We start from the raw sequence: 12,948 nt of genomic DNA on the forward strand, positions 1-12,948 counted from the left end.
CCTCGTCTAGGTATTGTCCCAGGTGAATTAAAAAACAGCATACCACATTGATATATGTATACCCATGTTTGTAGTAGCACAATTTGTAATAGCTATATCTTGGACACAACCCAAATGCCTATCAACTGAGGAATAGATAAAAAAGACATGGTATTTTTATACAATGGAGTATTACTGAGCAATAGGGAACGATACATTCAAGACTTTTATAGTTAAATGGGTACAGATAGAAATACAGATGAATGGATACACATTCATATGTGATATAAATCAAACTCACATGTGTATACATCTTATTGTTTCTCTAGTGTAAGAAACTAAAAGAGTAAATAAGATTCAAAAGTTATAATAGACATTGTGTCACGGAAAAAACTGCTCCAAATGAAAGGAATAACATCGGGGAAAAGAGAAAAGAAGGAAGAACTGTATACTCATACAAGATAGCTGAGATAATTGTACTACTAATTTTGAATAGTTCATTGAAAGGAACAATTGCTATTTATATTGTTTGACAAATGTTACATGCCTATATCTGGTGATCTGAGCAAGTACTTTGAAGATAACAATATGAAATATAATAACCATTGTTAATTTCCTATCATCTTGTTTTGAAATTCTGTAACATTTTTATTGCTTTTTATTCTTCTCTTTAAAATAAAAAATATGTGTATACCATGTTGAAGAATTTAACAATTCACAGAAACAACCTTTGCAAATGGGGAGTGAATTAAAGAAAACAGAAGTAATATCAGACTTTCATAATGTTTTCTTATTAAAAAGCAGTGGGATGTAAGCAACCTAAAAACATGGGGCTTTTTTTGGAGGGGGATGGCACTTTGGGATTTACTACTGATCTACACTCACAGCACAGTTTTTGGTACTTTTTAAATTAAAAAAGCTTTCTCATACAAGTAAGACTTTTGGAGCATCAGATTGGAAGACTATGAGAACAAGAAGTCAAATTGCTACTGGATTACTAGGGATAACAGTGAGTTGTGCTGCTTCCATTTATACCCTATGTACCTTACTTCTAGACCTAGATCCTGACAATGGAAAAAAAACCCCATCATATATTGGAAACTGACTCAGCATATGTCATTTTGCACGGCCCTGCAAGGTATTGTCACCAAGCTTGCACTGTAATTGTTTTTTAAATTTGATTCCCCCATCTGTCAAGTCAGCTGCTTCAAGATAAGTGCCTTAGTTACTTTCTCATTGCTGACACCAAATTACACAACACCCAAAGTAAAAGGATGAAAGGTTTATTTCAGCTCAAAGTTTGTAGAGGTTTTAATCTAAATTTGGCTCCAAGGCAGGGTGGCATGGCAGAGAGTGATGGCAAAGGAGAGTCAGTTCATGGCAGGGTAGGCAGAAAGCAGCTAGCAGTGAGCCTGTCTTTCCCTTTTTATTCCAGATAGTCCACAAACCTGTTGGTAGAGGCCACCCACACCCAGGGGCTTCTGTCTTAAGTAAATCCATTCAGCCACACCAAGAACTATGCTACACTAATTAGTGAATTTACCCAGTACAGTACAACCTTACTCCTAGTATCATACACTCACGATCCAGTGACCTCCCCAAAATTCCACCTATAAGCAGATGGGGCTTTGAAGAGTTATCTAGATATAAGCCATAACATTCCACTTCTGGCTATCATGTAGTCCATCTGTAAAATTTGTCAAACTCCCAGCTGTTTCAGCTTTGCTGAAAAGCCCAAGACTAAATTCTCTGAGACTTAAGGTAAACTCTTGATTTTGAGTCCCTGTAAACACACAATGGAAGGGCCAGGGAGATAGCTCAGTGGAATAAGTGCTTGCTTGGTAAGTGCAGGGTCCTGAGTTCAATCCCCAATACTGCCAACAAAACAAAACAACAACAACAACAAAAAAACAATGGCACAATAAAATGTTTCTCCCAAAGGTAGAAATAGAGGGTAGGCAGGAATGGGACCAAAGCAAGACCAAAATCCACCAGGGCAAACATTAATTTCCATATTTCCATGTTCAGCATCTGTGACGATTTTTGGCTGGATGTGAACTCCAAAGGGCTTCAATGGCTCTACCCTTTATGGCACAGTTGGTGGTTTTAGCCCTTGTGACTTTTGTTATTGAGATGGCCTTGCTCACTTCCTTATAGCTTTCCTCAGATGATCCACATTCCTGAGTTCTCCAACATTCTGGGGTCTCCACTATACTTTTGGTGTCATACACTGCCCTCTCAACTTTATCTTCCCTTATATCCCTGGCTTTATTCTGTAGTCTGGATGGAAGGACTTACTGAACCCACAACTCTTGAATTCTGCATATGCATAAAACCAGGATCACAAAGATGATGAAATTATCTGTATTCAGCTGAATTGATATGCCATGAACCAGGGTTTCTCTTGATGTTCCCAGGGAAAAACAACAAGAGGATAAAGAAATAAAGATAAAAGATTAGGGGCCATTAGGGGAGATAGCTCAGCAGCATAAGTGTCTTCCTGGCAAGCACAGGTTCTGAGTTTGATCCCTATAACAAAGGAAAAAAAAAAGCTGAATTCTGAGGTCAGGTGGAGCCCCCTATCTCCTGAAGGGAGGAAAGGAACTGCCAAAGAACTGCAGAGAATTCATTTCTACATTCAGAAGGTTGATGTCAATTTTTTTTGCCATAATTTTATTAATAAACAAATAGCAATGAGACAGTTTCAAATCAAATTGGTAGGACAGTTTCAGTAATTAACACACTGCATACATTCTTCTTAGTGGTTAGTTGCTGTCCAAGATGCAGACTTGATATCCTATTTACAAACACCATTAGAAAAAATCATTCTATTCATTAAGAGAATGATGTCAATTTTAATCTCTCTGCCTAGTAATCTGTTTGCAAGCTGGAACAGCTTGTTTATGTGGCATATAGAGCTCTTTGTGTTCTTGGGGCTGGCTTTGTTTTAGCCCCATTCATGTGATTGAATTCCAGCTGCAGCTGCTCCCTACAGCAGCATCTATGTTTACTTCTCTGTTGGTTATAGGAATGGAGTGCCTGGATTGCTCAGTACTATGATCCCAATTGGAAAGATCAAATTTCCAAGGCCACAAGCATTCTGGAACATGCTGTCCTGAATTTCTCAAAGCATAGTTTTTCACATTTGTAATTTTGAGGCTGCAAAGAGTGTAGGTTTGCTGTTCCTTCTGATACCCTCAATTTATTTTTTTATTGTACAGTTCCAAAGTTCTTGGCTTTTTAATGCCAATTCTTTCTTCTGTTAATGTTTGCAGTTTGAAGCTGTACTTGAGTTTCTTTTCTGGTCCAACTGAAAACTTTCAAGATCATTTTGTTGGGCTTAGTGCATGCATGCATGTGCGCACACACACACACACACACACACACACACACACACACACACACCACACCACACAAAAAACCCAAAGTAATTACACAAACACATTAAACTGCCTTGAAATTTCTTTTGCCTGATTAGTCCACTGTCCTTAATCTCAAATTCCTGCAATATCTCAGGAAGGAACAAAATGTAGACTAATTTTCTGTCAAATAGGAACACATGGTCAGGAGTCCAACTGCCAGCAGCATTATTTTTAACAAGTGAAACCTCTTGATCCTGGTCTTTTTTTTTTTTTTTTTTTTTTTTGAACTGGGTATTGAACTCAGGCTCTTACACTTGCCAGGCAAGGATCCTGGTCTTTACTGGTGGGATTACATTCAATATTCTGGTCTTCTGAGCTCTGACAACAACCTCATATCAATCTCAGTTCACAGAATTTGATGGCTACTTCTTCAGATGCACCTTCAAACATTTTCAAACTCTTCCTTAAAGCCAGCTCCAAAGGCTACTGAACCACATGGCTAGGTATCATCACAGAAGCAACTCTACTTCTGGTACCAAAATCTGTCTTAAGTGAATCATTTTGACCACACCAAGAATTATGCTAAACTAGTTAGTAGAGGAATTCGGTACTACATATCTTAATTACAGTATCACACATCTATGATTTAGCCTCCCACCTATGAACACATGTGACTTTAAAGGGAGAGGCGATGAAAAGTAAAGATAATTATACTATTCAGATATTTTAATATTAGTAATTAGTAATTAGCAAGATTGCATTGTATGAATATTATGCAATCCAAATAAGACACTGGTTATGTTTAGATCTTTGGGGTTTCTTGTCTAAGAATGTTGGCAATAATTTCTTTATTTTATATGCCATTCCTGAGACAATTAAGCATTGTTTTAATGACTGTACTGGAAAAAGACAATACGAAGCTTGTGTTTGGTTTCTCTCAAGCCATGTGCCCAGTTGCATTTGGTAATTTGAATCTGTGTTTTTTCTCACAGTCATAAGCCATAAACATGTGTATAGCAGCTTTTGCCAGTCCTTTTTTGATTTTTTTTAAAAAAAACCTTTTATTCATTCATTCATTCATTCATTCATTCATTCATTCATTCATTCAGTACAGGGTCTTACTATACAGCTCCAACTTGTAGTGATCCTCCTGTCTCAGCCTCCTCAGTGCTGGGATTACAGGTGGGCACCACTAGTGCTGGTTTCAGTGGCTAGCACATCACACCTGGGATTGCATGGCCAGCATGGCTGCAGTACTGGGGATTGAACCTAGGTCCTGTACTTGTCAGGCAGATGCTTAGAACTCCAACCTATCTCTCAGCCCTTGTGAGTCCTTTTAACATTGTTGTGATTCAGTAAACCTGAAGATAATTTTAGGGGCCCTCTATCAACACAAATGCTAACATTTGCTATATATACTTCCAGTCTTTTTGTTTAAAGAAATACCAACAAAAAAGACTGAATAACTCTCCTCTGTGATTCTTTTCTTTCCTTCTAATCTTGAATTACTATAACTTGGATCTGAAATTGGAAAACACTTTTGCTTTTTTAATTCTTAGCTGCATCACTATTCATTCACTTATCCATTTATTTAATAATTTATTCTACAAGTCTTTTTGAGAATATATGTGTTAATTTTAATTATTTTTTATGCTCTTGAGAAAATTTATTTTACAAAGTGGAAAACCTGTGGTGGGGTTTTGGAGAATAAGCCTGATTTGTTTTTTTTTGTTCCAATCTAAAGAAATGATTTATTATCTTTATTCCATTTTTTGAATATAACAATAAAAATTGTCCAAAATAAAAATGAAGACTTTATAGATCAGTTATATGATAGTTCACTCTGTGCCAAATTCAAGAAACTTATATTCATATGACTAGAATTCTCAAAGTAGAAAGGGGTAGGCCATATTTAAAGATTTAAAATTTCTGAATTTAGTTGAAATTATAGCATAGTTCTAAGAAAAATGAACATTTTTCACAAAAAAATTTGAAAATCATACCAAGATGCACAAAAATGAAATTGTCCAAAACTAATTGTAAAGAAAAAATCATTAAAGCATATGCATAAAAGATATTAGCTATGGAAAAACAAAATTAAATAGCACATTAATTTCCACATTAGAAAAAAGAAGAGCAAGTGTGTAAGAAACTAGACTAATTCAAAGTATTGAAAGCAAAAAAAGATCTGTTCTCATTGAATTTTATGCTTAGCAAACATACCTTTGAAAATTAAAAGTAAAATATTTTCCAGTTACACAAACTCGAAACATTCTATTAGCTCCAGATGTAGCATATAAAAAATAACAAAAAGCATAATCCAGAGCCAAGAGAATAGCAAGTGGAAGGTCCTGAGTTTCATCCCTGGTACCAACCAAACCGAACCAAACCAAACCAAACCAAACCAAACCAAACCAAACCAAACCAAACCAAACCAACCAAGCAAACAAATGAACAAACAAACAGAAAGCAAGAGAAGTTGCTGTATGGTCCTGCATAAAGAATACAGAGCTCTCAAAATAGTAGTTATGTAGGACTATATAAGCTATATTAGATGAACCCATTTAAAAGGTCATTGAAGATTTCTACAAAACAATATCAATTTTATGTCAGATTATATACACATTTTTCATGTGTGTGTGTGTGTGTGTGTGTGTGTGTGTGTGTGTGTGTAAAAGACAAGGAAGAAGTAATTTAAAGTCAATGGAAAGTGGAAATATATTTTTAAAGTTTCTAATAAGAGGAGAAAATATCATACCATGACATAAGTAGATTGTAAATCAAAGATACAGTATAAATCTGAAAACAAAAATTAAGATTAAACAATATTCAGAAAATTAACTAAATCTTAATTAAAAATTGAATACTTCAAAACAATTCAACTAAGAAAAAGTTTTCATGATAGTAAAGAATTACTAAGAGTAAAACATAACATAAATACTAGAATGGCAAATATATGACAAGCACTTCTAACAGATTGGGGATAGGATATCACACAAAATTCTAGTATGTAGTGGACATGGACAGTGTCCATGATGTATACTGGTGGCCAGGTGTCACTTGTAGAACTGAGCTATTGCTATTTCTTTGATATCCACCCTGTAGACTTGGATAGAATCATGAACCATAGGGTGCAGGAGAAGTCCATTTGTAGTGTATGCTGATAGAAACATGCTGTATATAAAAGAATACTTGAAATATTGCTTTTGTATACCTCTTTTTCTCCTGAGTTTTACTGTTTGCCATTCATGAAGGTCATTTTGATCCCTCTCTAGAATATCTTTTAGTGGTCTGTGTAGGGTTGGCTTTGTCATCATGAAATTCTTCAGTTGTTCTTTGTCATGGAAGTATTTCACTTCTTCATTATACTTGAAAAAGAGTTTTGCAGGATATATTAGTCTGGGTTGGAATTTAGTTTCTTGCAAGACTTGTAGTGCTTTGCTCCATGCTCTTCTTGACTTGATGGTTTATGAAGAGAAATCTGCCATTATTCTGATGTGTTTTCCTTTAAATGTGGTCTGTTTCTTTTCTCTAGTGGCTTTTAATATCCTGTTCCTGTGCTGCATGTCTAGGATCTTGATTATTATATGTCTGGGTGTTGTTTTCATTGGGTTGATGTTATTTGGAGTTCTTTTACTTTTTCTTTTTTTGGTGGAATTGGGGATTGAACTCAGGCCCTTGCACTTGCCAGGGAAGTGCTTATTCCACTGAGCCATCTCCCCTGCCCCTATTTGGAGTTCTATATGCCTCAATTATCTGAATGTCAGATTGTTTCCCTATATTTTGGAAGTTTTCTGCTATTCTGTCCATATTTTTTATATCATTTGTATTGACTCCTTTCTCATTGATGCCTATTAGTCTTACATTGTTCATCTTTACATCATCTTGCAGATGTTGAAGTATTTTTTCCTGCATCCTAGTTGTTTTTAAGAGATCTTCTCTTACCTTCTCACTAGGTGCAATTGTGTGTTCAAGGCCTGAAACACTGTCTTCACTTTCATTAAGATGGTTTTGCCAGCTTATGATTGAGGTTTTAATTTCCTGTACAGAGCTTTGAATCTGCTTCATGCATTTCTTTCCTATATTGCTCATTAAAGGATTCCATCATTTTTCTATTCTCTATTTTTTAAATCAGTGTCTTCTTTAAAAGCACTTAGTACTACTTTCATTATAGTTATCATTTCTTTTTTTACTTCAGAAATTATTTCTGATCTGATTTCCTCTATACCTTTCTGCAGTTGTTTCTTTACTTCTAATGCTATTATGTCAGAGATTTCAGGTGTGTGATTTCCAATTTCTTCTGTTATCCTGTATTTGTTCTAGGTGAGCTCAGAGCTTGAGAATGCACCTTGCTCCCTTGCTCCTTCTCTGTCATTTTGTATAACACTGTCTTTTGACCTCTGATGTAGAGCTTTGATAGAGTTATTACCTTAGCACCAGGTCCGGATCTACCAAGTTCAAACTTGTCCAGGTGGGTGTGGCTTGGGTCTAGCTGCTGTGCTCCACTTCTTCCTGTTGCAGCCCTTGGAGATGAACCCTCTGTGACACTCTGGCAAGATGTTCTGCTCTTGGATCAGCTGGGTGGGTCTTGCCTCTAGCCTCTCTGCAGGGAGTTCTGCCACCAGGGCCACCTCTGTCACAATCAACACCCAGGAGTGGGAAGGGTGGCAGGAGGAAGACTTCAGGTTTTGGAGCCTTACACTGATTGCATTCTGTTCTCTAGGTGAAGTTCTGGTTTCCACAACCTTGACTGGGACATCGCCAATCTTGAGCTTGATGTTGGATGTTTCCTCCTCTAGAGGGGTTTCCACAGAAACCTCAGGGACCTCTTGAGGGAAGCCTCCTCTTCCTGCTCCACTACCTCCCATTCAACCCATGTGTCCTCCAGAACCTCCTGGGCCACCTGGACCTCCATGGAGCTGTGATGGCATCCCTCTGCTCTCATGAGGCAGCATGCCAGCTCACGTGATGTTCATTGGTGGCTTCTGCTGAGCAATGGAGACTTTGAAGTTTGCTTCCTTGAAAAATCTTTCCCATCAAACCACTCCACAGCAGGCTTGGAAGTCAGTGGATCTTCATAGGACACCATGGCATCACCTTTGGACTTTCCTACTTCCTTGTCCAGGTAGATGCAGATCATGGGTTACCAAGTTCTCTTGTTAATCTTAACTCTACATTGCTTAAAGAAGCCAGATCAAGTGTCACATTGTCATTTAGTCCTTGTATATAAATTGCACTGCTGTCAGAGTCTTCATCAGGATCTATGGGAGGGCCTAGAGCAAGAACTGGTCCCTCATCTATGGGACCACCAGGCTTATTGAAGCCACCTTGCTCTCCAGTGTTCATTCCACTGTGGCCTCCTCCCTGCCCACCTCTGCTCATGCATCCACGATCAAATCCCCTCTTCCCCTGCCCTGGTTATCAGGACCATGCATGCTCTGGTTTTCCTCTGGTCTGGAAAATCCTCCAGACTCCTGCCCATAAACACCCATGCTACTGTGGTGGTCCTGTCAGAATGAACTCTGCTGCTCATAGCTGCTGCTCTGTTGGCTATATTAATTTGGAGCCTGGCTGTAGGATCTGGTCTAGGGAGATAAGTAGTGGGAGACTGCTGCCCATAGCTGCTTTGTTGACCATAGCTAAACCGCTGTCCATAGCTGCTCAGATGCCCATAGGTGTTCTGCTGTGAGTAACTGCTCTGATCATAACTAGTTGGCTGTGTAGAAGAATAGCTGGTAGTTTAGGATGGAGGCACGGTGACTGGCTGCATCAGGTAGCTTCCAGGAGCCTGGGGATAACTGTAGCTACTCTGTCCATAGCCTAGGCTGGGATGGTTATAACCCCTGTACTACACTGAGGTTGATTAGTCTCAGTAGGCTTGTTACCATCCTGTGGTCTCTCAGGTGCAGTAGCTGCTGGGGGCTGCCCATAGGCTGGGTAAGCAGGCTGAGAGCTGTAAGCAGACTGAGCTGCATAAGAAGCCAGGGTAGTGGTGATTGTAGCAGTGGTGGTATCATAAGCACTGTGCCATACCCCTGGACAGGTTGGCTATAGGCCTGGGGGGCAGCTGGAGAAGTATAACCAGTGGGAGGCTGTCCATAAGAAGTTGCATATACAGTCTGCCCATAGGTGGCAGTGGTCTGAGCTTGGGCATAGCTGACACCAATAGGCTGTCCACAGGTTCCATAGCTTTGTTGCCCATATGCCTGGGTGGTCTGCGCATATCCTTGAGTTGGCTAGGTGGTATAAGCACTGTAGCCCTGCTGGGCTGCTGCTTAGCTATAGGTACTATAACCCATGGATGCCATTTTCCCTCCTTCCCAAGAAAACATAACTTTTAAATAAAAAATTCAATATGTAACTTGTAGAGAAGATGGTTATTTATATTGCTAGGAAACATTAATTTTGAAAACAAATGCATTCAGCTTTTACTATGTGTATCAGACTATGCTAAGTGGTAGGGATAAGTGGCAATGAAAAAATCGCGGCTTTGCCTTCCTAAAGCTAAAGATTGGAGAAGTATCAAAGAGGTGGTCAGGGAAGGCAAGTTTGAAAGGTACATCATGGTAATTAAATTTTAAACTAGAATGAAGAGCAGTAAAAAAAGTAAAATGACCAACTCTTTGACTTGTTAATTCATTGTATATAGCAACCTTTGTTAATTTCCTATTACTTTCTTTAGTGAAATCTTGTATAACTTCTAATTTTTTTCTATCACTATTTTGTATTCTTTTTTTTTAAAAAAGTAAAATGAAACTGAAAATCTCTTAAGGTTATGTGTGATGAATTGTAAAGATGCTATTTATGCTGTCTACTGCTCATCAAGAAACTAAGGAGTTTTCAAAAAATTATGGCTACAAAAGATCAATGCCACAATGTTATAACAACTTGACTTAAGATCCAGATGCCAGCACAGTGGCTGGTGTTCGAGCCCTGCCCCCAGAGCTTGCTGAGAAAGTGATTGAGACTGGGTGTACTGGGTGTGGTGGCTCCTGCCTGTAATCCCAGCACTTGGGAGGCTGTACTCAGGTGGATCACTATGAGGCCAATCCATGCAGTGAGACCCTGTAGCCCCTGTCCACTCTGTCCTAAATACAAAATAAAAAAAAGAAAGAAAAAGAAAAAACAAAAAAAATTGCGAAACAAAAAATCAACCAACCAACCAAACAAACAAACAAACAAACAAAAAAACCCCCCAGGTGTCATCATGAAAACTCTGCAAACTCTGAAAATCTCATGGGCAATGCCCAGAAGTGGATTTCCTACTGCATCAGTACATTTAGTGTCATTTATGAAAGCACTGGCCACAAAACTATCAGATGGTAATAATTTTCAGTCACTCCCAACATGAGTTGGTTTTGGAACCAACTCATTTAGATTAATAAGCAATATGATTATGACTGAAAATACTTTGTTAAGCAAACTTCAAGTTCTTTTAAAAAATAATTATAGTACTAGTTTGTTTTCCCAACAACAATATAGAAATTTTCCTTTTCACCACAGCCTCACCAGCATTTGTTATTACTTGATTTCATGATGATAGCTATTATTTCTGGAGTAAGATGGAATCTCAATGTTGCTTTACTTTGAATTTCTGTAGTGAATGAAGATTTTGAACATTTTTTCATGTATTGGCCTTTTGCGCTTCTTTACTGTCTATTCATTCTGGCTGCTGATTTTTTGGTTGGGTCTTTTATTTTAAGGGGTCTAATTTTTGAGTTCTTTATACAATTTAGATATTAGTTAATTGCCCAGGGAATGGATGGCAAAAACTTCCTCTCACTCTGTTTGTTGTGCCCCACTCTTTTGCTGTGCAGAACCTTTCCTGCTTGATATGATCCTGTCTTTTGATTCTTCATGTTATTTCTTACACAATTGGGGTTCATTTCAGAAAGTCCTTTTTTATGCTTGTTTTCAAAAGTCTACCTATTTCATCTTATGGAAAATAGCATGCAGAGTCCTTAGAAATACTAAAAGCAGTTCCCTTGACCCAGTTAATCCTCTTGTTGTAAGTGTTAAGGATATCACATTAGGCGGGATACATGGATAGCCACATTTATAGTAGTATAACTCAAACATAGCTAAATCCTGAAAATGACACAGATGTCCATCCAAAGGTGAACAGATAAAGCAATGTGGAATTTATGCACAATATTACTATGCCATAAAGAAGGAGCCATTTGTGGGAAAATGAATGCACCTTGAAGCCAAATGTTAAGTAAAATAAACCAGATCCTCAAGCTAAAATTAACTATTAAATATTGCATGGTTTATTTCATAGGGAAACTTAAGTTATAAAAAGAGTGAAATAAATGACAGACAATATGCAATGGGAAGATAGATCTTTCTCATTGGGAAAGGGATCAAGAGATGGAGAAAGGGGGAGAAGAAGAGGGAAAGAGGATGAAAAATAAAAAGAAGAAAAGTAATGGAAAATAAGAAAGGGACCCAGATTTGGAAAAAGCTTGGAGAGATGGGAGGAGTAAGAAGTGATAAATGAAGTAAGAAGTGTTATGTACATATTACAATGGCCCATGGTAAATGTAATCATTATGTACTACAAATACATACTACTAATAAAAAGAGTTTTGAAGTTCAAGTTCTCACTCATGACTGGTTTTTTAATGCTTTGGTCAGAGTGATCCTTGTTAAAATGGTATAAATTCTAAATCTCAGGACTAGTGAGATAGCTCAGTGTACTAAGTGCCTGTCTGGGCAAGTGCAGGGACAACGGTTTGATCCCCAGCACCACATACCACACTGGCCCTGCTGCCAGTTGTGCTGAGCCGGGGTGCGAGACTGGGGTGGTGGTGGTGGCGCACATCCATAATCCCAGCCCTAGAAGGCTGAAAACAGGAAGATCAGTGAGTTGGAGCTGCAATAGTGAGACCCTGTACTAATTAGGTTAAAAAACCCTTAATTTCTGTGAACAATTTAACACTCTGAAACTTGCATATAGCTGATAATAATGCCAAATAATTTTTCTCTATGGACAAACGTGTAAATTCTTTCCTCCAGCAACTGTCCTCCCCTCTGAGAAATTCAGTTCATTTTGCTTCCATTTACACACACATTTCAAGATTCCTTATCTAAGCATATGTCTGTTCTTTGAATTCTCTTTTGAACTGATTGTAACATTTTACCCATTTCCTAATTAATGAGATAGTAATGTTAGCAATGAGAATTATTTCTCATGCTAAAAATAATGAAAATTTTTATTTTTTCAGTGTTGAGGATATAAATGAGGGCTTTGCACATGACAAACAGATGCTTTACTATTTATCGCCAGCTTTGAGGATAATCTTTAATATGTACTCATTTTTATGTCAATGTAAAAGTCACAATTTTACTGTTATTTTTGTAATTTTTTTAAAGTTACTTAGAAAATAACATTTCTTCTCCATCCAATTATTTGAAATGAGTGACCAGAACATCTATTTCAGTGACATGTTAAATCAACTAAACATATTCTCTTCTGGGTGAACATGTTTTCTAAGTTTCTACTCTAATTAGTTTCTACTAATCAATCATTTTCAGTCTGATTGTCTTCTCTGCAAGAGATGTAGGGCCATAGGGCTAACTGAAATGGAAACACTCTAACCACCTG

The 12,948-nt window shown here is 37.7% G+C and overlaps 1 pseudogene; it reads right to left on the reverse strand.

The window, feature by feature from the left end:
* Positions 1 to 7,963: 7,963 nt before the first annotated feature.
* LOC105741960 lies at positions 7,964 to 9,649 on the reverse strand (annotated as a pseudogene).
* Between the last annotated feature and the right edge of the window lie 3,299 nt (positions 9,650 to 12,948).

This window comes from Octodon degus, unplaced genomic scaffold (assembly GCF_000260255.1).
Source record: "Octodon degus isolate 3935 unplaced genomic scaffold, OctDeg1.0 scaffold00030, whole genome shotgun sequence".
In the NCBI taxonomy this organism is placed as follows: domain Eukaryota; kingdom Metazoa; phylum Chordata; class Mammalia; order Rodentia; family Octodontidae; genus Octodon; species Octodon degus.